Source organism: Pseudorasbora parva, chromosome 12 (assembly GCF_024679245.1).
Source record: "Pseudorasbora parva isolate DD20220531a chromosome 12, ASM2467924v1, whole genome shotgun sequence".
NCBI classification, from domain to species: domain Eukaryota; kingdom Metazoa; phylum Chordata; class Actinopteri; order Cypriniformes; family Gobionidae; genus Pseudorasbora; species Pseudorasbora parva.
Window position 1 is genome coordinate 42,343,999 of NC_090183.1, and position 23,860 is coordinate 42,367,858.

At 36.5% G+C, this 23,860-nt stretch overlaps 1 long non-coding RNA gene across 1 annotated transcript in view; it reads right to left on the reverse strand.

Annotated features, from left to right (window-relative positions):
* Positions 1–2,000: 2,000 nt before the first annotated feature.
* The window catches only part of LOC137094583 (uncharacterized), a 31,599-nt gene continuing 9,739 nt past the window's right edge, over positions 2,001–23,860 (reverse strand). The window contains exon 3 of the long non-coding RNA XR_010908678.1: positions 2,001–2,593. This is a non-coding gene — a long non-coding RNA (uncharacterized lncRNA). The remainder of the gene's footprint in view (positions 2,594–23,860) is intronic.

A 23,860-nucleotide genomic window follows, 5' to 3' on the forward strand; every position in this document is an offset into this window, starting at 1 on the left:
ATATAACAACAAAGTGCAATAGACATAACGTATAGCATAACAGATCACATATAACATGACAACACAGTACATATAACAACATTTATTACACGGCTCTGTGAAATACTTGATTCAATCGCGCATTCCAGCGGTATGTTATGTAAGGGATAATGTCCACCCAGCCGGTTGTTATCGCAGAATAAACCCCGACAGAGTGATCAGGATCCCGACGCGAAGCGGAGGGGTCTTGCATATTACACGGCTACTAGTCTCAAATAAATTAGACACAAAATATTGTCTTGAGATTAAATATTTTATTAGCTCTTCCGCAAAGCTTCCGCAAAGAAAAACAGTTCCAACCTGCTTTAAGCCTTTATCTATTGCTGCTAAATGTTGAAAATGAATGCTGAAAGGGTTAGTTCACCCAAAAATGAAACCAAGCCTATGATTTACTCACCCTCAAGTCATTATAGGTGTATATGACATTCTTCTTTCAGACAAATAGAGTCGGAGTTACATTTAAAAAGTCCAGGCTAATGTTAATCCAAGCAGTAGTTGTAGTTGTTTTTGAAGTCCATAAAAAAATGCAGCCGTCCGTCAAATTACGTGCTCCACACGGCTCGGATGGGTTAATAGAGCCTTCTGATTCGAATCGATGCGTTTGTGTAAGAAAACTATCCATGAAAAATAACTCATAGTACCCGTATGAGTGGTTGTTATCTGGAAATATCACATATCACATATAACATTACATAACATCACGTAACACATTGAATAAAAACATTTTTATGTTGAGTACGAACATGTTCATGGCTAATTCATACTGCATAGTTAAAAAGTTCAGCAACCTCCCTCCTTAGTCCTTACTGAATTACTGAAGCCAACATATGCTTTTGGCATTATGAAAAAAAGCCTCTGGGACGATGTTAATAGTTTGGATATGTCGTATTGACCAGGTAATACTGCCACACTTGATATTGATTACTCATTTAGAAACACAAATAGGCTCAGACAGCACGCACAACATGAAAAGGACACCGTCAGCACAAGAGGGGTAATTAGTAAACTGGATCAGACAGTGACAGTTATGCCAGTGGACTCGATTCATTCACCCTCTCAGGGTCAGTGCGACAAGACAAGAGAGGGAAGAGATAAAAGACAACAGCCTCACATGGCCAGAAAAAAAGGTATAGTTTTCAAACAATTGTATATTATGTCCTAATCTACATGCGTGTCCCTAATGTGTGTTGAAACTGTGACATTACAAAGCACTGTTATCCAGTGATAAATGGTCATTTTCAATAGTAATCTCTTGCTATATGATATCAAAATTGAAAAACATTGGTCAAAAACATACATTCACACACAAAAACCACCAACCACAACTTTCGGACGGCATCTTTTTTTTTTTTTTTTGCACAACTGTCATACTATGAAAAGGATTGTGGGATATCATGAGGCAATACAAGATACATCTGCTGCCTTCAGATGAATATATCTCAGCAGATTTGGATTTGGACGTGCCTTGATGCCTTCCTGCATTGGAATGCATCCTCCGAAGGCAATTTTTTTAAGCTTTTGGATGCAGACCTAGTAAGTTTTAACAATAAAACAAAATTTTATAATTCACAATTTTTCACAATTGTAATAAAAAAAAATGGTGATTCATGATCATCAAATTTGTACTGATGTCTGACGATTAATTGTTATAAATAATTGTGATTAACAACTTAATTCTTTTTTTTATTTTGTTCATGCCACATGCAGTGTAAGCCAAATATGTGTTTTTTTTTACTTGGAATCATATATAATATAATAATACAAATGAGAACAAAAAAGGCCCAATTTACAATAATGTCATGAAAATGTATAATATAATTAATATAATACATTATAATTTATATAATACAATCTGATTAAACCCACAAACCATCATTTTGCTTTTTATATTCTTTAATCTTTCACTAGAAAAGGAAACATGCATGCATTTGATGGCATTTCTTTAAGTGCTTAAATGTCCCTTTTTTGGATGTCAAAATTTCAATGAACTTTTTAAACTGCACAATTACTACTGTTATCTCAAAGTATTGCAATTAGATCAGTCCATTAATCAATAATCGCATCTGACAGACAAACAGGTCTGTATGTATTCTTGAAGAGTATATGCATCACATAGTACCAGTATCATATATTATATCTCATAATGCCATGGATAACAGTTTATTTTACCTTCTATAATTATGCAATAATTGTAATGATCAAAGACAAATACTTGTGTACATTGGAAGCTGCATACACTTGGCTCAGAAATCATCTGAGGGGATATCTGTTGGTAAGAAGTGGTGACTTTGATGCAGATTAAAAATAACTTTGAAAATGTTTAATGGCTAATTGCTTTGATGACTTGCCAAGTTGCTTTGGCCTTTTCCATTAACCAAGCTGTTGTTGGCAAACAGAGTGGTGTGGTAGTTATCTTATCCCCTTCTGGTAAGTCCTCTGAATGAACCAGGTCAAACTCCAGAGCTCATTATAGCCATTTTGACACAGAGCCTGAGGCCTTTTTCTCTTTTTTGTTTGGTATTTCGGTGCTGATACAGAGAATTAATGGATTCCCCTAAATGGTGGAGAAGCATAAAAATACAGAAGAACTTTTAATCATTAAGTATGTTTAATAATACAAATCAGTGCATGCATAGTGTTACAATACAGCTGGTTATGGATTTTAAAAGGATCAGCACTAGGTGTGCCATCTACAGTACTGTTTGTAAGGGTACACTTTCATTCCTTATACTTCCTTCTCAGCTTTGTTTTTATTAAAGTCTTAAATGTTAAAAAGACATGGAAGAGCATAGAGCTATAAAATTCATGTGAATAAAATAATTAGCAATTTTTTTTTAAAATAGTTGAAAGAACAGTTAATTCAAGCGTACATGAGCTTAAGGCTAGATTATTGTAATGCTCTACTGGGTGGTTGCCCTACACGGTTAATAAACAAGCTCCAACTGGTCCAAAATGCAACAGCTATAGTTCTTACCAGAATCAGGAAGTATGACCATATTAGCCCCGTTCTATCTACGCTGCATGTGCTCCTATTAAACATTGCATACATTTTAAGAAATTGCAAATTCCAGTACTTGAGCAGGCTCTTAGCAGTCCTAGATGCCTGTTGTGATCTCAAAATTGTGGCTAGTTTATAATACCTAGAAAATCAAAAGCAAGAAACACACTAAGCCAACGCCGACCAACCAGTGGCAAAGAAAGCAGACTGCAGAGTTGGCACACTTTGGCAGCATCTGGGTCCAAAGTTGCCCTGACACACCAAGCCGACGCTCAACATCTGATGGCTAAGTAACACGTCCGTTATGCGCCTGTGTATAAGGAAATACCTTTCCCTACCAGATGGTGGCAGTGGTCTGTTTTCGTTATTCAAAGCAGGAAACAGGAAGTTACAGAGATAGAAACAAACAGCTCAGAATCTCGCTCACCACAGACATTCACTTCTGATTTTTTCGCTAACTGAACAGCCAATCAGAATGATCAGATGGCTCAACTGACAGATGAGCGCAGATGCCGATTCAACATATTGAATCAGCTGAAAAATTGCCAAAGAGGACCACCTTCAGCCGACGGTGCAGAACCAGGCCTGCAGCACTCCTGTGAATAACTGAAGCCTCTGTGCCTTGATCGCCCCCAGGTGGCCGGTCCCAGTATAGCAACCCCTGCGTGTTTTCTAATGGACACGAGACAAACTAAACCATCAAATTACACTATAAATATTTTTCATTGTAGGCAGTTATCATCACAATTTAATTTCAAGTGTTCGTTTTTTAAATAAGTTTAGTTCTAGTTCATTATTTGATGCTATAAAAACGGGGGGTGTGACGTCTTGATTGACAGCGGAGATCGACGGCTTCTCTGAGTGAAGAGATGTCACTGAGGCACTAACAGACTTTTTTCTGGATTTTTGGGAGCAGATTGGAGCTTTAGCTTTAATTTCTACATTTCCATAACTGTTTATTTCACACCAACTTAATTTTATAAAGTTTTGAATATGGGTATTTTTATTACTGTTTTGAAGCGAAACGGTGGTCATTTTTATTTTTGAGTGTACTATCCCTTTTAATGCTCTCAAAACAATATCAGCACACAGGTTTTGAATGAAACATACACTGATTATTGTTAACTTTTTTATTTATTTCACCTGTAATACATTTTAATCCTTACAGCAATCTGAAATGTTCTGCGAAATGCTTAATGCCGTCAAAACACAAGAAACCTCCCCAAATGCTTATTTCAGCATTTATTTTTGAATAATTAGCTTGGATATCCTGTGCTCTTCCCTCATCATTCAAAACATCATTAGTGAGGTGAAGAGAAGAGAAGAGTCCCCTTTGGGAGAGATGGTGAGCTCCTGAGAAAAAACTGATTAGCAAAAAGCCCAGGGATTAGATAATGATCTGACAAAAAAGAAAGTTTGCCGCAGAGGAAATGTCCCACATGAACATGCCAGCAATTAATGCTCAATACCTTACAGATATGGTTGTGGTTCATTTCTTGCGGATCTTTTTTTCAATGTGAAGTAAGCATGTGCTTCTGAATCTGTTCAGCTGCATACCATGATGAAACCCAGAGGGCAACATAAATGAGCATCAGACGCGTCTATCAGGGCGATTTTACATCTATTGCACTATTGATAGCTGCTAGAGGGGAAAACAAACATGTCAGAAGTATTGAGAGGTTTGCAGTGCGAACCGATCAAAGAATCTCACTTGTCAGTGGTGTTGGAGCTCATTGGCCATGTTTATGCAGCACCAGAATACGGTTGTCAGTCCCGTATGAGCATCCGTAATGTGATTAAATCCACACACAGTTCGTTATTTACTATAACGAAAAGTTTTGTAAATTGTTACTTTTGGAAAATGCAAGCTGCATACAAGTGTGCAAGTGTGAACGTAACTAGACAGGAGAAAGAGTAATGCTAGCGGACAATTTAAATTTTATTTCAGCTGATCTTTATTCCGGATTTACACACAAACTGCATTGCAATAATTTCCTAAAATGTATGAATTTGTGTGAAAATATGGCATGGTCTGTTAACAGGATGTTAACACTGGCCAGAGACAGGACACACTGAAGACAAAGAGATAAAACAATAAACAAAGAAAAATATAAATATAAATATTAAATTGGGATGGGGGTTTATACGAATCTGATGATTCTGGTGGAATTTTTCTAGTAGTGTATATAAGCACAGCTGCTTTGTTTACAGTGGTACCCAAAAAAAAGCTTCTATCCATAAGCGCCACCGGCTGTCTCAGAGTGAATATGCATTTTCAGTCATTCATTCAGTCTGCCTGTTTTTGTTCTGTGCAGGTGTCTTATGTAACAATTTCAGTTACAATAAAAAAGCTAAAGAGACCCTTCTGTATTTGCTCCAAGTCTTCAAATTAAGCAATCTTAAAAAAAAAAAAAAAAAACCTGCTTATGTATGCGTGTGTTTGTGTGTGTGTGTGTGTGTGTGTGTGTGTGTGTGAGATGGGTAGGTTCAGGGGCAGGGGCAGTGTAGGGAGATAGAAAATATGGTTTGTAAAGTATAAAAACCATTACACACAACTCACAAAAACAAACGTGTGTGTGTGTGTGTGTGTGTGTGTGTGTGTGGATTGTGATTTAAATGCAGTGGTTGCCTCCAATTACAAATGGCTACAGATGTTTTTATTTACTAATTCGGTTTGGCCTGTTATAGAGCAAATAAACAACAAATGCATTTCTTAAACAAAGATCATCAGCCGGTATCGGAATCGGGCAATTTGCTTTTATAAAAAAAAATACACACACACAAAAAAAACAAAAAACAGAATTGGCCATGAAAAATCATGATCGATGCATTACTACCATTTTCATTTCTCTACAAAATGTGGTGTTGCTTTTTTAATTTTGGAAATATATATATATATATATATGTACAGTTGTGCTCCTTAATTTTTGTTGGGTGCTCCTATTTTTTTTTCTGGTGTTCCTCACTTTTTTCGAACCCTGAATAGACATATCCCGTATCAGATAGGCAGGTGGAGCTGGGGAGGTGGAGGGTTTCAGAGGAACTCACAATGCACGACTAGTTTACAGCAAACACTGAACCACACTAATGCTGAGCGAGCAATCCCATTCAGGATCAGCAGAGGCCAATCAGCGTGTGCCATACAGTAATGGTATGATTGCTCTCAGACTGCATGATGCAGATTACAGTTTCATTAATTTCATTACAGAAATAGACATTTTTGAGATTAAATTATGAAATTATTATTAATTATTGACAGAATATTCAGTAAAATGTATGCTTGGCTGATTAAAAATCCTTCAAAGAGAGTTGAATGTGACACTGGCATCATAAATTATATGATTTGTAATCCTTTAAAATTATTAATAAAATTCAATGTGGATATCCTGCTGATTACCCTCGGGCTGTGGTGAAGACTCGTGACTTTATGTATCAAATTGTTAGCAGCTTGCACAACGGTTTTAAAATTCACATTTGAAGTATAACTGCATGTAATTTATGTGCCGTAAAGTCTCTTACTTTGCAAATAAATCGAACACTGCTATTCTAAAAACCCATTAGAAAATCCCAAGAGAAGCCGTGGCAAATTAGCCTTCTGATTTGGCCTACAAATTGACGTTATGACTGAACAGCTCTAGTGTTTGATATTTTAAAATCTGCAGCAAAATGTATTGCACTGCGGAGAGATATGTGTTGTTCCCAGCCACAGACTAGGAGAGAAAGGAGGTTGACTATTAAACTAACATTAATCTCTATTGATTTGCCCCAAGCGTTTTAATTACTTCAGTCCTTACTGTTTTTACTTTCAGAAACCTGCTGCTAATGAGCCACATTTGTCTGAGCTGTAAGATATGGTGCGACTCTTCAAAGTAAAATTATTGATTGTAAAAGAAAGAGATGAAAGACCTTAACTTCACAGTGCCAGAATAGTAACATTTCAACTGGACAGGCACATTAAAAATTAATAGTAATAGAAGTTAATTAAGTTTTGCACATTTTATTAGCTTCAGCCTCATACTGTGTACCCAGATGAACCATCATATATCTTTGTGTACGCACTTTTATATATTTTTGTGTTCTGCTCGCAATTTCTGACAGCAACAACAAGCTACTTCAAAGCGTTTAGTTCTGCGAGATGTCAGCAGATGAGTGAATCAATGAATTTTCCCTTTACCTCTGAAATCACTGACAGTGTGAAATGAAGTCTACATTCTCAAGTCTCTTTTATCTTTCTTTAAGAAAATGTGCTGTATGATGCTCCTTTTCCCTTCTGATACAGAACAAGAGATGAAGCTTATGGCGAGCAAAGCAAATCAGAAAAGATCAGTCCGTGGAACGGTCCAACCAATGTTTCTTATCATCGTCTCCCCTCAAGTGTTTGTCAAACAAATGCGCAAAGCACAGACGGGCCACTGGATCGGACAGACATCGTCTGAGGGTCAAAGCAATGTCGGCAAATCTGATGTGGCAGTTGGAGTCGGTCAGACACGGTTATCTCACTCCTCATCGTGGCAGCGAGGCCCATCAGATGCATTACTGGAGCAGAAAAATTACCGCTAATTTCACATGGCATGAATATGCAAACTTAAGAAACATCATATCTTCCATGGCTCTATTTAACCTGACAAAAAAACCTTACATCCCATTTGCACACATATCTGCCAGTAGAGAGAACAAATCAAAAATGATATCTCTACAATATCCCAATTGTTTCTCCTAGACAGCAGTGACATCAAATTGAGAGCATATGCAGACAACCCATATTTCATCTGCTGAGAAAAAGACCCGAATAATAATAATAATAATAATAATAATACTCACATGCATCTCTTCTAGAGTTTTAGATTTCAATAACTGTGCTCAGGTTCGCAACCAAAGCCTGCAATCAAACTTCTTGATATGAGCTCAAACATTTCTCAACAGATTCTTCCTAGAGCTCTTAACATTCATTTCATTTAATATCAACATTTATGTTTTAATATTTAGGGTTTGAGTTTCATTTTATCTAAACGATATAGTCAAAAGTATATTTAAAAGGGTCGTGAAGGATCTGCATTTTTTTTATTGTCCTATAATGTTTCTTGTGGTGCACTGTACTTATAATGTATCTCATAATTTATCCTGATTTTAGCCTCTGATTTAAAGGGGCGTGGCTGCTGTGAGACTCCAGTGTAAACACCCACTGCTGTGATTGGCTGCTGTGAGACTTCAGTGTAAACACCCACTGCTGTGATTGGCTGCTGTGAGACTTCAGTGTAAAAGCCCACTGCTGTGACTGGATCATCTTTGCTTATACTGTATTAAATTATGCTTGACTTACTACTGTTCTAATTCTTAACCAAATACATCCTTTATGAGATAAATCAGCTAAAGATCGGCCTGCACAAAAAACAAACAACATAACTTTACAACTTACATTTGCACAAAACAAAAGGCTTTGAATGCACACACAAACTTACAGTCATGATGACGGTGTAACTACAGATGTAAAATGCTCCCAAACTCTGCACGCTGCTCGCTTCCTTTTTCCTCCCCTGTTTCGCGATTGAGCCGCAAACGCGCATGACCCTGCTTAATTGATGAGCGATAAATTTGAGAAAGCATTTTAAAACCTAAGCCGTCAAACTGCCGTCATCTGAGAAGGAACGCCATTTCCAGACCAGAAGTTACTTTTCAGATTTTTATTAAAGATTACTGCGACAAACTATTTTTTCTGTGTATTATTAACTTGCATGGATTAATTGTTCACCCTAAGACCCTTAATACGTGCTAACAAAGTAAATAGGGCCAATTTTGATTTCATGAGGACTTTAATTGTTAACATCCCTAACAATGACCTCTTATATGTCAAATGCTCAAGGACATTATTATTTCTCAGTTCATGACCCCTTTAAAAAACTATTGCTTTAAGATTCATTAAGATTCATCTTCACAAAAATTACAGCAAAATCAAAAATTCATGAGATAGGAGAATTTCACTCCACTTCTGGGCTACAAATTTTGCCCATTCATCTCTACGCAGTGTAAATACTGACCAGTCTTTGTATTGTATGCTTCTGTTTAAATTAGTTTTTAAAAAAGAAGGAACTAACAGATAAATTCTCTTTAAGCTTCTTTGCCAGGTCTATAGAAACACCAATAACATGGTCACATGACAAATGCATTGATATTGCAGAGCAGTAGTTCAGTTTCGTCAGATAACAATAGTGCTTTCAAGAGGTCTATACTCTAATCTGAATGTTCTTTGCTCTAATAATGACAAAATAAGCCAAAGAGCTACTGAAAACATACAGCAATCTGCAACCAAATACACCAAATAAAGAAAGAAAGAAATAACCGTCTGATGTTTCAGCATCCTTTGCACTTCAAAAGCTATCCATTTGTGACTCCAGGCCCAATAACTCTCCAGACAGCTTGCTTTTATGGATAAAAAGGATTGTGGAAACAACTCTAAGTGGTAATTTCAACTCATTTGTTTTTCAATCTGGATAGTTTTGTGTTTGCATGTTCCATGTTCTTTTATCACCGCAAATAACGGAATATGGAGTAATGAACTCATTGAGGGGGAGGAATAAGGGTGATATATATGCACTTTTCGTATTTTTTTTTTTGCAACTTCACAGCTCTTTTCTTAACTATTGATTATCAGGCTCGCAGTTTGACCAGAAACCTGCAGAAATCAACAAGGATGTATTAATTTAAGCAAATACTGTTGAATTGTTCTTCATCTTCAAGCATCATTCTTTAACTGATCTACAACTCAAAAGCAAACAGCCTACTTTGACTATATTTACCACATGTTGTTGCAGGACAATAGCCTGAAACATGACAGAACAATCCTCTATGCGAGCATGCAGATGTCAATGCTTGCCAAACACATTTTAAGCCTCCTGTCCAATTGTACAAACTGTTATGATGAAAAGACGTTAGTACTCAAGGGGGTGGGAGTTACATTTAAGTCTGTTAAATATGAGCCATATAAACATACATTTTTAATGTAACTTTAAAATAACGAAATTGTTGAATAAAGTAATTATTTTTGTTTGTTTTTGCGCACAAAAAGTGTTCTTGTCGCTACATAAAATTAAGATTGAACCACTGGAGTTACATGGACTATTTTAATGATGTTTTACCTTTCTGGACCTTGAAAAAGTTCATTCAATTGCGCTCTATTGAGGGGTCAGAAAGCTCTCAGATTTCATCAAAAATATCTTAATTTGTGCCGAAGATGAACGAAGGTTTTACAAGTTACAAACAACATGAAGGTTAGTAATTAATGACAGAATGTAATTTTTTGGGGGGTAAACTTACCCTTTAAGCCAAATGCCAACAAGAAAAAAACTAACAAAAAAGTACTGGGGAGAAAAAAATTAATTGTATACACCAAACAATATGAGTTCTTATTTTTCACCCACTGTCAGGGAAGAAACTTTTTTTAATGTGTGTACAGCTACACTCTCTGAGGAAATGGCCTTAAAGCTTACAACTATGGACTCAAAGAAACAACATTACTAAGGCTGTGTAAATAATCGCATGATACACTTAGAACTGAAAAAAAAAAAAAAAAAAAAACATTTGGTGTCACCCAGCCCACCTTCACAATTTTGGTTTTGTTATATCTGAAAGGGCTGGATATAAAATTGAAGTTATTATCTTCAAACGGTTTTGCCACAGGATTCTTGCACGATCATCATAAACTCTCTTTCAAGCCATTTTCAGACCACTTTGGTTATTATGCTAAAAGCACAATGAATAAAGCCTTTTGTGTGAACACAAAATCAGGAGCCAATGTGCTTCGATTTCTCCAAGATTTGCCATTAGTGTCATTTGTTTAAGTGTTTTGCTCTTTCATCATACGAGTACTTCAGGCATGTTGAAGGTTCTCAGATTTCTCTGATTCTAAGTTGTCAATTTTTCTCCTCCCTTTTGCAAGTTGATAAGCCTATTTATGTTGCTATCCTAATTGATCACTGTTATATGGAGAGTTGCAATTCATTTTATGCATTTGACACTGATTGTTTCCTTTTTTCTCTGCCTCCATAAAAACAGACATGCTTTTGGGTCCAAATCCACAAGTTATGAGCCACGGTAATAGACCACAACTGAGTCATAGTATATGAATATAAATCTGTACACAAATAAAATAGGAATGTGATAAATGAGTCTATAAATCGTGTAGGGGAGACCGGGTATAGTTACAACACGGGAGAGTTGTAACACTACAAATTCCATGAATCACGGATAATATAGGAGCCATATGACAGTTTCAGTTTTCTCTGGCTTCCTTTACGATCCCACATGGAGGTTTTCCAGTCAGTGCTGCTCTCCTGAAGCTACAACCTACATCTAGTTCTGATGTAAGAAAGTAAAAAAACACAAAAACCAAGATAATATTTTGATTAGTACGTCTACCAGAATCATTTGAACCACAGTAATAGACCACAAGTGAGTCATAGTATATGAACTTAAATATGTACAGTACTGTACTGTCTGTAACTGATTTAAAGAAAGGGCAAATGGCCTATCCTAGTTCCACGAGGACAACAGTAAATGTGAAAAAAAATCTTCATTCTTACCCATTCAGCCCTTTGTGAACAGCCATGAACCAACAGAGTTAAAGGGATAGTTCACCCAAAAATGAAAATTAGTCCATGATTTACTCACCCTAAAGTCACCCTAGGTGTCTATGACATTCTTCTTTCAGACAAACACAATCTGAGTTATAGTAAAAATGTCTTGGCTCTTTCAACCATTATAATGGCAGTGACTGTTGGGTCATTTTTGAAGCCCATAAAAGTGCATCTGTCTGTCATGAAACTGTTCCACACGGCTCTGGGGGGTTAATGAAGGCCTTTTGAAGCTAATCAATGTGTTAACTGGTGTGCAATGTCGTCAGACGTAGTGCAAGCATTTTGAACTGCGAGAGGCGCGGGCACTACACTTTTTCCATAATTTTAATACAGAAGGCGATTCATAAGCAAGATAATAATAAACATTATAAAGTTTAAAATATGAATATTTATCTTACACAAACGCATTGCTTCGCTTCAGAAAGAAGCTATTTTTTTCTTTATTAGCCTACCGGAGCCGTGTGGAGCAGTTTTATTAAGGACAGATGCACTTTTATAGACTTCAAAAATGACCCAACAGTCACTGCCATTATAAAGCTTGGAAGAGCCAGGGCATTTTTAATATAACTCAGATTTTATTTGTCTGAGATAAGAATGTTATATACACCTAGGAGGACTTTAGGCTGAGCAAATCTTGGGATCATTTTAAGGGGGAAGCATGCTGTTTCATGCATACTGAGCTTTTTACACTGTTAAAGACTTGGATTCCCATCCTAAACATAGACAAAGTTTCAAAAAATAAGCTGGACGTTTGATGGAGTATTTCTGTGTCAAAAATACTCATTCCGGTTTCTCACAAGTTTTGGAAAGTTTTTTTCGAGTATGCACGACGCCCATAAACACTGCACTTACAGGACTTCTCCAAATCAACAATGTCACCAAAGTGTGTTTTTGACGGAGCGGTTCCAATGATAAAGGTTCGGTCCTGCATTGGAAGCAGGCGGTGAGTAAAACTGCTTCAAATGTCTGTTGTTGGCTATCGTCGATGTAAGTAAACATCAGTAAACAACACAATTGTGTATAACGTTAGTTAATTTATCAATGGAGCATGCGATGTATGGTGTGTGTTTAAATACATTTGTTTAGCTGACCACTATAGGTGTCTGTTCGTTTATTGTACAACCACCCAAACATAAAACTAGGGGAACGTTCACACAAAGCACACTTCTTCATTCAAATGCGCTAACAGTTACTCCATTGTTTTTCTACATACGCACTAGTGTGACGTGCAAAACCGTTTTGCTTGCTACTGCTTAGGGTTAGTTGCATACAATAGTCCCTAAACCAAATAATGTCCTCATAAACTGCGAGTAAACACACACAAATGTTGACAGGCCACTAAATACATCAGCGATACCTTATAGAGACGTCCTGCTGTTGCTGCTGCTCCTGTTCAATTTATTTCTGCCTCCGGATCCGTATGGTTGAATCTGATTGATAGCCATGGTTTATTAGAGTAACGTTTTCTTTTCCATGCTTGAGGATGTCACAGCTTGCAGACGCTCTCATGCAATAGCTGCGCGTGCTCGTGATTCTTTAGCTCCACCCACAAGATCCGCCTCCAGCCGATCGTTTTTTTTTCGGAAAGATTCGGTACAGCCTATTTTTCTTTTATAGATATAATAAAACTAAAGACTTTTCGGAGATATGAAGGATGCAATACTACTCTATAGGTACTCAAGATTGACATGAGATTGACTGAAACTGAGTGTTTCACCCCCCCTTGATGTGTGGGTAAACTAACCCTTTAAAACACTCTGAATGATATGTGCTTGGCATAGAGGTCACGTTCGCATTTTTTTTTATTTTTTTAAAAGAGACTTTTTTTGTGCACCATAAAGAGGATCTGTTCTGCCTTTTCTTCATGAGTAATTAACACGCAAGTGTTTAATGCTTCAAGCAGAAAGAAATCAATGAGACATTAGTCCTTTTAATCTTTAAGTGAAATGTGTTCTATCTTAAACTTGAGAGGATAATTATCAGAGGAGCTGACGGATGAATACATACCTTTTTGATGAGTGATGTGAATACATTTTTCATATTGCATATCTTACACATCCTATTTTGTTATCATAACTTTAAGCTTATAAAGGTCTATATCGATATTCTTTTTTAACTATTTTCTGAAAGTTTTACAATCCATATAGAGTCAGCTATAACATAATAATTAGGTTAATATAATTGAATTATTTTGGATAAATATAATATATAGTTCTGTAAATATGAAATACTAAAATAATGAAAAATTACATTATAGGGATATTTTTAAAGGGTACACAACACACAGTTTCTGCCAATCTCATGTTAATCTTGAGTACCTATATATAATAAACTGTTATGTTTTATTACCTTTGAATAAACCATTTCTATCTATCCGGTTGTTAAGGCTGACGTCATGCGGCAGCGCTTCCGGGTCCAAATGCTCTATCTTATACCACAAGAAAAACTACAAACGGTTCTAATATACACACACAATGCGGTGTATACTACAAAAAAAGCTATAATAATAACCTTTTTCTCCATACCATAATTCCAGATGGCCAGACAGTGATTCATCTTTTATAAATCATTAAAATATTAATGTCTGTAACGCTGTGACCATATAAAGTGTTGTGTAGACTGTATTTAAAATGTTTAACTTTTTTAAATGTTTGATGTTTAATATGAAAAAATAACGCTCATATTCGGGCATCAATGGCATTCTCAAGTGAAACGAGTTGAGGCTTGGACCTAGAAACAGTGTTCCTTACGTCACGACTTAACAAGACTGTAAGTATGCCAACATTGTCGCTATATGATAAATTAAAATAAGCTGATAACATCACTGTTTTCTCCAGTACGACTGAACAGCCATATCTAATTTTGTTGCAATATTATCCTGTTTGACACTGTGAAGCTGCTTTGACACAATCGTGATTGTAAAAGCGCTATATAAATAAAGTTGATTGATTGCGCTGCCATGTTTCTACAGTAGCCCTAAACAGACACACGGCTCTACAGAGCTCTAGCTACTCTCTGCAGTCTCAACATTTTTGTCCTGTGTCAGCCACCATAGCTTCTCTATGTGCTTCAAAAGGGAGGGGTGAACAGTAGGTTCAGAATTCACAACCTCACCACTCCATACCACTAGGGCTGCAACGATTCATCGAGTAACTCGAGTTAATCGAATCAAAAAAATCCTCGAGGCAAAATCATCTGCCTCGACGCTTCGCTTAGTCCATTTAACTACACACAGATATTGCAGAAAGACATTTTTTTGTGTAAGGACTCGGAGTATGAGCGGATTGCGGTTATATCCGCGGTTCAGGTGCGTAAACATCCCAAACATTGCAGGTGGATGAGAGAAATCGTTAATATGTTGATTTTAATAAAGACGCGGAACTCTCATATCACGCTAAAACACAATGAATGCGTGTCGTTCTTTAACTTTCGTTTTCAGCTCATGTCGAGATCCAAAGACCGCAATGCGAGAGAGAGAGAGAGCGGGCGGGCATCAGCACTGGTAATATCATTTAATATCGCTGTTTTTAAATGAAGAAAACTGTGTGTTGAGCTTCAGGATGCGACGCTGAACATTTAAGTTTCATTTGCGGCAGTTCACGCGTCAGCTGAGGAGATAAGAGCAACTCCAAACACATGAACTCGATGGAGTTTGCAGCTTTGCACATGGATCACCGTCATTGTGATGTGTGTGAAATCTTTAATGAGACTTTATATATCCTACTTGATAATATCTTCGAAATGCACCATTAGATGTTCTCAATACTAGGCGCAACAAATATGTGTGCGTGTGTGTGTGTGTGTGATTAGCAGCGCTCGTGCTTTCAGAGCTCAGAGCCGCGTGCTTTCATTGATTTGTGTAATTTAAATATCACACTTTAATCATATTTATAGCTACTAACTTAAAGCAAGCTGTGTTACAATGATGAATGATTAGCTCAAAAGATCAGCATGTGTGATGTACTGTAACTGAATTAAACATATCTCGCGTTTGATCACGTTCTAGCGGTTATTCCTCCGTGTGATGTATAGGTTGTCGACCCTGGTTTATGTAAATGTAATTTTGCCAAAATATTTTTTTTTGTTTTGTTTAGCAACCTACTTCAGTGTAGCTAATATGTGACGATCGGGTGCGGGTGGATGGTTTGCTTCTAACAGCTGATTCGGTGACGATAGAGCTGATCCGCACATCTCTTATTCCAAGTTAACCTGTCCAATATGTTTTGCTCCAGTAAATGCTTATGTCATGCCTGAGCTGAAGCTGATACATGAAAGTTAAGTTGCACAACATAAATACAATGTTTAGTTATTTATATTATTTATAGAATATTTATAGGATATTAGAATATTTATATTATATAGAATTTATAGAATATTTATATTATTTATATTGGCATTATTGTTATTTATATTACTACTATTTAGATTTATTGGTTGTAGGTTTAGTTTTAGATTGAACTATGTTTACCTTTTTAAAGTAATTTGAAATAGATTTTTATTTAATATAATATGGCAATTGTATGCATTAAAATTGTTTAGTTTCACAGTTATTAATGTATGCAATTTCAGCAATAAAACTTAATTTTTCTAAAAAGAAGACAAATTAGATGTTAATTTTAAGATACCCGTCTAATTGTCTCTTATTGCTCTTTAATAAAGAAAAAGTAATTATTATCCGATTAATCGATTAATCGATCGATTAAGTGGTAGATTAATCGATTACAAAAAGAATCGATAGCTGCAGCCCTACATACCACTAAATTTACACACTGCGCCTTTAAATAAATATCAAAATGAAAACTGTCAGTATTTCCACCCAGTTGGCAGAATTAGTTCAACTTTAAATTACATTTCTTTTAATTCATTAAAAAAAAAAAGAATGACAACCAATCATTGCCATTGTGTAAGTCATGAAACTATAATTAATGTTTATATGTCTGAGCTTATACCAGAGCACATTTTTTAAAGTGGTTTAGAGAAATTAGGGATGCACCAATCCGAAACTCAGAATCAGTAATGGCTCCGATCCGCCATTATCTGCAGGATCGCGTATCGTCAGACAGGACAGATCCAAAAGTGACACTGTGCGTGTAATATTCTGTGATATTGTTAAGCCCCAGTATAAATCATCATCAACACTTTGTGCACTATATTAAGTGTTCTGAAGCCATTCCCATAGTTTAATGTGAGGTACAGATGAATATTTAAGTTACTAAATTCAAGTTCACGTGAATGCTTTCCTCCGCTGTGTCTGTCAATCATTCTCTATTCAGCTTCAAACTGTATTATGTTCGGTTACGACAGTCAACATGATGAAAATTTATCCAAGATGATTCAATGTTCCTGCTATTATGCTTAATCTGTAGTTAACACTCTATAGTTTTGCATAACTTGACTTTATCTGGCTTAAGTTTATTGCTGTAAACTGTGTTACTTTCTACCGTGCGTCTAGATCACAACACTGGACTATTGTATTGTTCTTCACATGCACGGTAAATTACGTTTTAAACTGTTAAAAAAAAAACAGTACATTTTCCATAGATAGATACACTACTACAGAGTAATGTTTGCTGCTGAATTATCCACTAATCTACACTGTAAAAAAAATCAGGTCTCCAAACATCTACATTTTTCAGTTGGCCAAATGTAATTTCTGTGAATAAAATTGCATCAATTCACAGAAATTCAATTTGGCCAACTGAAAAAAATTAGATGTGATCAGTAATTAGAAAATGTTCTCTTTTTTTCACAGTATAGTTTATCCACCATCTAGTTTATAAAGGTATTTTTGTCACAGATTGTTTGTGATTCATTTTTGAATTTGTAGTTTTTCTTTATGATGAAGTTTTCTGTAGTAGTGTTTAACTCACAAAAGAGTGAGTATCAGTTCAACACAATGAGATATAGAAAGTCTATATAGATTTTTTTTTACAAAAGTGCCCTGGTATCGGTATTGGCCGAAACTCGGAATTTTTAACTTTGGATCGGTTCTGAAAAAATGGTATCGGTGCATCCCTAATATTAATATTTCCTTTTACATTTTCTGAAAGTCACAGAGATCAATGCAGAATAGAAATAAACCCCAATGGCTTGATCTATGTCAAGTGATCCAGTGAAAATATCATCTTAAAAAGTACAGAAGCCCATGTCCTCTACAGTCCAAAGCTGACGTGTAAACGATGGACTTTTTTAAGCCTGATTATTGCGTCTGAATGTTCTATACTGATATTACACAGATGGACATTTAATATCCAGCTAGTAGCAGATCTGGCTCAACCGTATCAAAATTCCTGGCACTGATCCAGGTGTCAGTTGAGACTGGGGTCAGGATGAATTACGGTGGGGATGCGCTTGCCCTGGTCTCAGACACCTGAAATTAAATCAAACTGATGGTGGTAAGACACAGCTACATCTCCCTAGATCCCTAGGACCACATCTGAACCACTGTTACATGTCAGGCCAGTTTTATAGCTGAACAAAATCTACCCAGAATGCACACCATATCAGCCGGGCCCGATATAGGCCAGCCATAAAAAATGTCAATTCTAAAGCACAATCTCATAGTAAACAAATTAAATATTAAGCATCTATTTTTCAAATGCTATGCATATTATAGTTTTATACACTTACTGTGTGCCACAGATTTTATAGCTCAAAAGAATTTTGTAAAGTAGACGCTTAAATGAATGTGTAAAAAAAAAAGTAACAAAATAATTCTCCTGGGCTGTGAAAAAACAACCTCTGAGCAAGAAAACCTTCCTCTCGGTTTGTATCAACCGACAGAGTGCACTTGTGTAACAAAAATGTTACATAACTGAACGAGCAGTAAACCAGTTTTTACTGTATACGTGAAGACATGCACCTCAGATGAAGTACTGGCAGATGCCTGATCAAATTAAAGTCCTAAATGAAAAAGCATGCCATTGGTTGCTTCTCATTTCTTATTTTCTTGCATCTTAGCATTATCCCTTTAGGATGCGGGGGAAGAATACACATGTTAATCGCCTAGGGCTGCTCTTGACTAAAGATTTTTCTAGTCGACTAGTAGTTAAGCGTCGACTAATCACAAGTTTATATTAATATGAATCATAATAATGAACTTTTAAATGCCTATATGGGGTTTAACGGTACATGTATTCATGACAAATTTTGTTGTTGAGTTTACAGAAATAAAAGTAGACCGTTTATAGTTTGCATTACTCTCATCTGTATGACCAAAAATTACTATTTTAAGTTAAATCCAAGTGCTTGCGCCAATGCCTGTCAGTCATGCAGCATGCCCTCCACACATACACTTGGATATTGCTTCTTCTGGTCATGTGTATGTGGGGTAACACAGCACTTTTTTTTATCATATTAGATACATTTGATTTGAGTGTGTTAAAACTTATGTTATAGTGCTACTCTGTGCGTTTTCTCAGCAACTACTATGAGACACTTGTTCTCCCTGCAGTGAGCTAAATCATATTAGGCATAGAAAAAATAAAAAACCATGGAACTCGTGGTGAATCAAGAAAACTTGTGTTGAGCTGTATAACCATGATAAAGTTTCTGTCGATAAATGTATCCAAACAGTTTCTCAACTGTCTAATAAAACACATCATATATTAGAGCATCTTTGGTGTTCCATGTTTTCTACAAACCCAGAAAAAGAGGGTAACGCGGGTGTGATGTGTCCTGGTTAAAATAGCTTATTTCTCTGAATTAAAACATTTTTGGAAACATTTGGGATAATGTAAGAATGGGCCATCAAAATATATAACGGTGGTTCTAGTGGTTTTTGGATATTTGTATCCAAAAATCTTACATATTGTGTCTTTAAATAAAAATGCACCCTATCCATTTCCTAAATGCATGTTTTTGATCTAATTGTGAAACATTCGTCCATGTATGTTTTCGATGCTCTCCGGTGACATGTTGTTTTCTTCAGATATTTAACTTAATCTGCTTACAATCCACCCCTGCAAGCAGACTTTCATCCTCCCACACCTCAAAATCCAATCAACAACCAGTGCATAGAACCAAGCCCTATCCAGTTTTTCTTTTTCAATAATCTGATTTTGATTATACTTAGAACATCGCAATTGGAAGAAAAGATCCTTAATGTGTAAGGCCGTGTGTCCAGCTGAAAACGCCTCGCTGTGAGTACGAGAGCATTTTGGCATCGCAGCGTTTTTTTCAGTTGAGAATCTTTACTTGTTATGATACAGAATTTTCGTGGAAGTGTTACTAATACCTCATTTTACAGATTGCTTGTTTCTGTGTTGACTCTATATAAAAATGCAGATACAATGTAAAGTATTTGCTCTGGCTCTAATTGTTTCAAATTATTTTGTTCCGTTATTATGCGGCTTGTTTTTATCTGTTGAGGTTGTACAAGCAGAATGTGGCGGTTGGTCTGTGTTGTATTTGTCCCGCCCCTCCTCCACTGTGATTGGACGGCTGAGTGAAAAGTGACAGTGATGAGTGCTGCGTTTTACTCAAAGTTAAACATTCAACTCTCGGCTACCAGTAAAAAAATCCAAAGTGCTCAGCGCTTGAGCGTGAAATACTCACTCAGCCCCTCGTTACGCTCATGACGTTCTAAAAATACAACGCTCCCACTGAAAACAATTGAATACGGCAGCCAGCTGTGTGAAAAAAACGCTTTGGTGGACACATGGCCTAAGGATTGGCACCATTTGCCTCAATGTAATTTCGATTACAATTGTGTGATTTTTGCAGCTCTTTTCTTTTCATACATTTTGTGCTAATTATGCCGTTGTCAATTGAGCTTTAGTTGTACTAAACTGGAATATCCCTAATGGTTTATACCTTCTCCATGTTAAGGGCAATTCACACTGCACAGACAAACACATTTTTTTGGTTTTGTCGGATCAGTGTGTTGGGGTTTGTTTTCACCCGACTGAACAAAATTCTAAATCCAACAGTCAACTTGTTTTTTGGTGTTTGTTGGCATTTGTCTGTGCAGTGCGAATTGGCCTTTAAACAGAGTATATTAAACTTGGCATCTCGAAAGCATGTGTCTGCTCTCTCTACTTGCAGCTTATTTGAAAAATCCAAATAACAAATAAGTAAAAAACATTTGCCTGTGGTTATTTAGAATACATGTAGCCCAGCCATGCAACATCGTGGCAGTCTTCGTTCAAGCTCAATTTAGCCGCCTAAGGTGTTGATAACCTCAGAAACTCGCTGCCTACTCTACCCGGATCTCAGCCTGGGGAGGACGGGCATCACTGAACTGGCTGTCGTTAATCATTGTTGACATCGGCAGGCGTGGCTTCCTGCTGTCCGCACGGAGAACGGCGAGAAAGCGGCACACCGGCTGACACTAGGAGACAGGTGCACGGATGAGGCAGAGAGTCATCGCGGCAGACAGCGACAGGAGACCGCCTAATGGAAGAGAGCGTTCATGCAACACTTCACTTCCTCCACCACAATAATCAGAGAAAGAGAGTAAGAAAATGAGAATGTGTTTGAGAACTCTCATGGATTACTTGCCAACGTTTGTTACGACAAGCCAGAAGCCTCCCTCAGTGCACGCACCAGGGCCACTCCATCACACGCTGCCAACAGCTCTTACTCACACCAATAATACGCTTTCATATTGGTATGCAAATGCCCCTGCAGGCCCACGTCGTGTATGCATAAGCATTCCCACCATCCAACATCAATCCATCTTCCTAGCGTTATTCCTTCTCGTTTGAAGGATCCGCTTTACACTAGGGCTGCAACATTATTTCGATAATCGATTAATCTAACAATTAATTGTAGATTATTTCACTGATTGATCAATTATTCCACTTTGGCAAATTAGTTAAAATATTACGTTTATACCATTTTATTTTAACCATTAATAAATATAACAAGGAAATCACTTCAGCTTCCTTCAGGTCCTTTTTCTTCCTCAGAAGTCATCAACAGTCCATTTGTTACATTGAGTGGTACTGCATTTTAATAAATAAGTGCTTTATAACAAACTATTGAGTTTATGGTCATTGAATGGTTGTGTTAATGTCTTTCTGCAGTTAAAAAACTTACTCAGAAATGAAAATTCTGTCATTATTCATAAGATATGGAACAACATGAGGGTGTTGTTCATCTTCAGAACACAAATGAAATCCAAGAGCTTTCTGTTCCTCCACTGGAAGCAACACAACTAGCACTTTCAAGGTTCAGAATGGTAGGTAAGACATCATTAAAGTAATCCATGTGACTCCAGTGGTTTAACCTCAATTTAATAAAGTGACGCGAGTTTGTGCAATGGAGGGACAGAACAAAATCTTCATTTGTGTTCCTAAGATGAACGAAAGTCTTACGGGTTTGCAAATTGATGTGCATATTTCTCATGCTTATGGCGAGGTATTTTTCTAATATTAAACTATGACACATAATTGCTATTGCTTTTCTAACATGCAGGACCACATCTGAACCACAGTCACATGTAATTATAGCTGGACAAATTCCTCCCAGAATGCACCCCATATGCAAACCACTTTTTTAATGTGACGTACAATTTTTGTTTGGATAATGAAACATGAAACTTGTAAACACAATATAGAAACCATCTTCTTTTGAACTTAATGAAAAGCATTTATAAACCTGTTTTGTTAAAATTATTATATTTCTTTCATCATTTTTTTTTATCTAACAGTGAAATATTACAATACCACAATATTTCTCATTTAATATTTGTATTATTAATAATAACAGGGATCATAAAAATTATAATTATTAATGAGAACTATCTAGATGAGCTCTTTAGCTGCTCTGCTTCTATTTAATTTCAAAGGCATCTGAAACAACAGAGTTGTCACATCCAGAAACATCCCTGTAGCAAAGACCAGCACAAACTCAATATACATCAATGGACTTATTTATATCAAATAGAGTTTCAAGAGTGTGGACTTGAATACACCTCCATTGGCATTTCATAGCTTCTTGAGCATGCAATGGCACATATGTTGAATATGTCATGAAGACAGGGCTGGACTGGTAATCTGGCATACCGGGCATTTTCCTTTGGGGCTGATAGGCTAAAAGGTTTTTTTTTTTTTTTTTGGGCATTTGACTTGCCCATCATGCAGCGACAGCGGCCCAAGCGATAGATACATCCCCTACATTTTAGGCGTTTAAAAAAAAAAACGATTTATTTATTTTTAAAAGGCGAATATCAGTGCGCTGGTTTCTGCTGCTCTATCAAATAAACGGCATTTTGACTCCGAGTTTTGTTTCATACAATTGTGTGAAATGGGAACATTACAGGTTCTGTGGTGAAACTAGCTGAAAACAGCCGCGAGCGTGTAAATACATGAAAGTGGAAAAAGGCAATAGCCTACACACAACTACAAACTTGTCTCTTTAGCACATCTACAATTTACCTTGCAGCTACTAACTGTGAAGAAATAAGGTGTTTTGGGGGAAAAAAAGTATTTATTAAAAATGTTGCTATTATTACTTACATTAAATATTGTGGAATATAAATCACTTTTATAGAGGCTGTTTTCGTATTTTCTACATGTGTTTACAATATTTTTTTATTACAAAATCAATAGTTTATTATATATGGTTTATATACTATTTTACAAACCACATACTAATGGTAATGTTAACTCTTGAAAAATATGATTGTTCAACCCAAAAATGTGATCTTTTACTCACCCTAATGTCATTCCAAACCTAAATTAATTAATTAATTTGTAATATAAAAGAAAATGATTTGAGTCTGTTGTTTTGTTTAAACAATATTCAACTGGTAGCCTAACCAAAATGGCTTGGTTGCCAACATTCTTCAAAATACCTTCTTTTTTGTTTCATGGACAAGAGAAAGTTATAGAGGGTGGGAATTCATGATGGTGAGTAAATGATGGCAGAATAATAGCAGTAAATTTACTGCATCCTAGCTCAAAATCAGTAGCCTGACAAGCCAGACCCACATAAAGATGTTTGGTCTGGAAACTCACCATAGACAGGGCTCAATCCAAGGGGCGGATAAACGGTTGTCTTTCAAACTCCCTCTGCATGTGATAGGATAGCGCTACAACCAACCAGAGCAATGAAGGTGAAACAGAGCTTGATGATAGATTAAACATTCACCGTATCCGGTCGGCTAAACTCCGAACACATCTTCCCTTTTTAAGAATGACTTCAGTGCCGTTCTTTGTTCTTTTCTCAGAGAAAAGCTTAACTCCAA